The 6,036-nt window shown below is 43.2% G+C and overlaps 1 long non-coding RNA gene across 1 annotated transcript; it reads left to right on the top strand.

The window, feature by feature from the left end:
- Positions 1–826: 826 nt before the first annotated feature.
- LOC140843733 (uncharacterized) lies at positions 827–3,434 on the top strand. Its single transcript, XR_012121740.1, has 2 exons — positions 827–1,307; positions 3,290–3,434. It is a non-coding gene; the product is annotated as an uncharacterized lncRNA (long non-coding RNA).
- Positions 3,435–6,036: the final 2,602 nt, after the last annotated feature.

Raw genomic sequence — 6,036 nt, 5'->3', positions numbered from 1 at the left:
GATGGGATGGGGATGGGAAGGCCAATAACATTCTAGGGGCCTGATAGTCTGGAGAGTGGCCTGGGGTAGATCCCAAGAAAAGATTTCTTGTAGTGTATCTGCCCCAGGACCAGGACTGGCTACGTAATTCGTGGGGACCAATGCAAACCCAAACTGTAGGGTACTTTGTTCAGCAATTACAAATTCCAAGATGGTGACAACAGAGCATTACAAGTCTGGGGCCCGTCTGAGACCAGAATCCTTTAAGACTGCATAGGTTGCATGCCCATTGCAATGTGTTTAATGTTGGCCTTCAAAAAGATAATGTCCTTGTCCTAATATATGGCCCATGTGCGTTTGAGCTTATTTGGTTAAAGGGCCTTTGCAGATGTAATTAAGTTAAGGATATTGAGATTAAGGGGTCACCTGGATTGGCTGGGTGGACCCCAAACGCAATGACACATGTCCTTCTAAGAGATACACAAGCGATATTAGACCAAAACACACAGAGCAGAAGGTAATGTGAGCATGGAGGCAGAGATGGGAGTGTAGTGGCCACAAGCCAAGGAACCCAGTGGAGGCTGCCAGCCATCGGAAGCTGGAAGAGGCAAGGAAGGGTGCTCACCTACAGTGTCCGGAGGGAGTGTGGTTCTGCCAAAACCTGGACTTCAACCTTCTGGCCTCCAGGAGGGTGAGAAAATAAATCTGTGTTATTTTAGCCACCTAGTTTGCGGTCATTTATCATGGCACCACAGGAAACTGATACACATATGAAGCCAGCTGTGCTCAGGGCATTTGTTGAAACCCTGCCCTCTCTTTGCTTTGGGTACAGCTGGTGAGACTGCTCGAGCTGCCAGGGCCACTGCATGGGAAGAGCCTATCTGAGAATGGAAACAACCCAGAAAAGCAGAGCCAAGAGACAAGAAAGAGAGTGATTCCTGAGGACATTGTTGGAGAACCTGTGCCTGAAGTGGAATCTATTCTTGGATTTTTTTAGTTACATGAGTCTAAAACTCCTGAAAAACAAAACAAACGTTCAATTCAGTTTAAGTGCCGCTTTGTCACTGGCAACAGAAAGAGTCCTAACTGCTACTCAGATTTCAGACAATTCAGGAAAGTTGTCCAGGATTTCATGAAATGGGGCTTGGAAGGAAGCTAGCTCAGAAGAATTGGGAAATGCTCACAATGGCAGATAAGAAGAAAGAGGAGCAGAAGGAGGCACCCACCGATGGAGCATGACTACCAAAGGGGGCCTCCAGGGAGGCTGAGTTTTAGAGGACACATCTGACAGAGGGAAAGGAGGACCAAGAGCCCGTGACAATGATGAGGTAATCCATGAATTGCTAACAGGAGGGCCAGGGATTCTAATGCACTCCAAAGTCTGAGGGCTGAGGCTACACACAGCCAAGGACTGTGAGGAGAAGTCCTCAGTTATGTCAGAACATAATGTTGAGGGAGAGGAAGGCTTCCTGGGGCCACGAGGTATGGATTTGTCTACTTTACATAGCTCATGTAAGCGGAATCCTACAGAATTCGTCTTTATGGGGCTGACTTTTTTCACTCAGCATAATGTCTCCAAGGTTCATCCCTGTTGTAGCATGTGATAGGACCTCCTTCCTTTTTTAAGGTGGAATAATATTCCACTGTAGCTATGTAAAGCATTTAGTTTATCCATTCAGCTAGATGGATGGGTTTTGGGTCTGGGTTGCCTCCACTTCTTGGCTGTTGTGAATATGGCTGCTATGAATATGGTGTTCAAAATACCGCGCTGAGGCCTTGCTTTCAGTTCTTTTGGTCATATACTCAGAAGTGGGATTTCAGGACCATAGGGTAATTCTCTTTTTAATTTTAAAGGAATCTTCACGCTGTTTTCCATAGCAGCTGCCCATTTTGCAATCGCACCAACGGTGCACAAGGATACCAATTTCTTCATATCCTCACCAACACTTGTTATTTTCTTTTTTTTAATAGTAGCTATCATAAGGGGTCTAAAGTAATATTTCATTGTAGTTTTGTTTGCATTTGTCTGCTGATTTGGGTTGAGAGAAAGACAGGATTTCAGTTATGTCATGTGAGCCCCTGAATTCAGGTATGTCAAAGCTAGCTGCCTTCTGATGTTTGAATTATAACAGCCACCAAATTTCCCCCTCCCTCTACCAAGCTGGTTTGAATCAGGATTATGAGGCATATATAATCCAATGAGTCCTGGGTAATACAGCATTCTATATGCATTATTCCTCCCCTCTTTTCCTTGTTTTGCTCTTCAGTTCACCATAGTCTGCTTTCCACGTATCACGCCACTGAGACAGCCTTTGCTGAGGTGACCCCTTACAAAAACGTTAGGGTCCCTTCTTAGCCCTTCCTGTACTTAACCTCTTTGCCATATTTGACATTAAGTAAAACCCTTTCTTCCTAATATTCCTATGGCACCTTTCTCTCTCTCAACACTTTCTTATGTTCCTTAGGACTGTAACACAGCCAGGTGCCTATAATAGAGATCATGATAGGCATTGTCACATGGATCATGTCATTACAAGGAGCTTAAACCCCTACATCTTTTTTACACACTGTGCATCTTATACCATCCCCTTAACTATGTATATGCACGTTTGGATTTTTGGACCCCTGAACTGGACTTTGCTAGTCATTGTGTGGGCTCCACATACTATTAAGGATACTTGAGTTTGCATTTGAGTTTTGGATAACCACCCTTCACTGTTGGCTCTTATTAGGCATGCAACCAGCTAGGACTTCTTCCCAGAGACTTTTCAAAAAACATCCAGCCAGTGTGGGACAACAACATCTTCTGTTGTCTGGGGACTGACCTCCACTCTCCTAACACCTCAACTGACATGCAAAGATAAATGTAATACCAATTCAACTCTCTTACACAGAAAGGAAAATTAATTATCGTATATAACAGGAACTTGACATTGGTTCAGTGTCATCTTGAGAATCCTTGTCATCTTCTCATTTGTCCTTCTCAGGCTAGCAGCCCCCATGGTCCCAAGATGGCTTGCATTCTAGGCCTCACTGTGATAAATTGCAAAAATAGCTACCCCATTTTGTAGCTACTCCCATCAAGAGGTGTAGTGTATTTCTCCACCCAGTCAGGGCTTAGCCTTATGATTTGCTTTAGGTCAGTGGGATAACAGTAACGTGATACATGAAGACACACAACAAGGGCTTGTGCACTGGGAGTTTTCCTCTTGCTGCAGTTTGGAAACTGAGACATTATTTTATGAAGCTCAGACTAGCTTTCTGGTAGACTAGAAATTTGCCTCCCCCATCCCCTGCTGACTTTCTCTAGACCAACCAGCTTGCAATCGACACACATGTGAGTGACGGCGTTCTGGACCGCCCAGGCCCCCTGAACAAGCCCAGACTAGAGGAATCACCTGGCCAAACCACAAAATTGTGAGAAATAATAAAGGATTCTTTATGAGGTCACTATATTTTGGGAGTGGTTTGTTATGTAGCATAAGCTAATTGATAGAATGACGTACAGGCACAACATGCAGTAGCAGGAGAGCTCCATCTTGACACTGGATCTGCTTTTAACTGTGAGGAATGTTTCCTTGTGTGTCATGGACTGGAACTCCATCACACATGTCTCCCTAAAACCTATTGCTAGCAGAAGCAACACAGCTATCAAGATTGGCCTGGAAAAGCACTGGGGCCCTGCAGAGAAGACCAGACTATCCCTCAGGCTCTGTCAGAAAAAAAAAAAAAAAATAGAAGGCTTCGGTCTTTTTGGTTGAGCCCTACAGAGAAGAGGGACAATGGGTGAAGGGGTAATGGGTTTTCTGTAGGCATTCAACAGGCATCCACTGTAAGTGGACCCCCAGCAATTGCATTTTCTGGTTCACTTCATTTTCCCCACCTCCCACTATGGCTCACTGGACTAGGGGTGCACTGGGGGAAGAGGAATCAGGGAGAAGCTGTCTCTGGGCATTTGGAGGTGAGACTGTGCGATAGCTCCTGTGGGGGATGGGACCTGTATCAGGTATATTTGAGGGGATGTGGGGAGGTTGGGTTTCCCAAGTGTGTTTTGGGGGAGGCAGAGAGAGAGAAAGAAATCTAGTTAACATTTTTCCTTTTTTCTAGGTCCAGTACCTCCCAGGGCCTGGCAAGATTGTTGCTCTTGGCTTTAGGAGCCACTTCTGTAATTTCTACAGTAATTTCCCCTTCATTTGCTTGAGCTAGTCCTAGTGAGCTTCTGTCACTCACAATAACAGTGTTTTTAACACACTGTGCTTATGAAAAGATGCACAACTTTACTCATAAGATAAATACAAATGAAAATTACACTCAGAGACCATTTGTCACTTATCAGATTGGCAAAAAGAGAAAGGTTTCACAACTTAATTAGTAAGGCTGTGGGGAAATAGGCACTGTCATCCTGACTGGTGTCAGTGCAAAAGGCTACAGCCCCTGTGGAAGGCAACCTGGCAACATCCATCAACCTTGAAAATGCACTTACCCTTTGACCTAGTGGTCCTTAGTTCTGAGATTTACTGTAGAGATGCACCACTGTGGGGAGAAAATGATGAATGCACAAGGTCATTTATTGCAGCATCATTTGTAATTGTAAAAGTTTGGAAGTACTCCAAGCATTCACCCATGAGGGACTGGTTAAATTAACGAGGTACATCCTTACCTGGAATACAATGGAGCTGTAAAAATTAATGAAGTTCTCTATGCTCTAATATGGAAGGAACTCTGGAGATTGTTAAGCAAAGAAACAGAGAGCAGAATATTGTACACAGTCTGATACCTTTTATGCAAGAAAGGTAGGAAAGAAGAATATATAAGAATATGTACACTGATTCAAAGTCATCTGAGATAGTAAATATAGTTCCAGTTGCTATGATGTGGCAGGCACTGTGCTCATGTTCTTATATGTAAGCAGGTAAATTCAATAAAGAAAGTATGGGAAGATGAATGAGAAACTAAGAAATGAATAAACATGGCTTTTTCTAAGGAGTGGAGAGAAGAGCAGTGGAGGGAGCACACTTCTCATTGATGATCTTTTTATATTGTTTTGACTTTTGAAAGTGGGAACTTATTAACTGTTCTAAAAATGAGAAGTAAAAAGTCACTTTTCAATTAAAATATTTTATCATTCTATTCTATCCTGTTGTCTGAAGAATTCAGGGCAGTGGGGAGAAACCACGTTATGTTGATACTTTGCCTCAGTGCAAACCTGGAACATACTGACGAAGAGCCAAAAACACGGACAGTGTGCAATAAATACCCTTTGAACAGAATAGTTTCTTTTGTGCTTTCTGCATTGGGCACTGCAGTAACTTGTTAAAACTTCCTTTCTCCAGGCTGTACTGCAACTAACAACACAGTTTTATGGATGGGCTTTCTGCCTGGCCAGCTTGAGATGAAGCTGACTGGCCAAGCATATAAAAGAATTCCAGGACAAGGAGAGATGACATATTAAAGATTTCTTTTTAACCTGCAGGGATCAGGTGGCCTCTTAGAGAAATGACAGCATCTATTTTCTCTTCCTATATGTTCTTGCCACTGTCACTTTCTTGTCATAAGAGGGAGTAAGTAAAGGTTGCTCGGGGTGCACTGAGCCTTCCCACAAATGTGGGTGCAGGTTTTGTTAGCCTGGGGAGCTGAGTCTTAGCACAGTAACACAGACTCTAGGGTCAGATGAGGGGTTGGAGCACAGCTTGTCCACTTGGTGACTCAATGATCCTGGGCACACACTTGATTTCTCTATGCCTCAGTTTCTGTATAAAAGGGGATAATAATATCACCTATTTATATGGTTATTATGGAGATTAAATGAGTTAACCCATGGAAAAATTTAGAACAATGCTTAGCAATTAGGTAGTCCCCAGTAAGTGTTAGCACTATAAGAAAGAATAATGATAATTCTATTATTCTATGACTTCAGGTTCAATTGGAGAGTTGGCAGGTATGTGAAAGGTTGCTGCCCCTCTATCCCCATCCCTGACCAATTTGGTGCAATCCTATTGAAGAAGGATTGAGGAGATGTCTCTGAACACTGATTCATAGTCATCAAAGATAATAAAT

This window comes from Manis javanica, chromosome 10 (genome assembly GCF_040802235.1).
Source record: "Manis javanica isolate MJ-LG chromosome 10, MJ_LKY, whole genome shotgun sequence".
Taxonomy (NCBI): Eukaryota; Metazoa; Chordata; class Mammalia; order Pholidota; family Manidae; genus Manis; species Manis javanica.
Note: the sequence above shows the minus strand (reverse complement) of the source record. Positions and strands in the feature narration are given on the sequence as shown.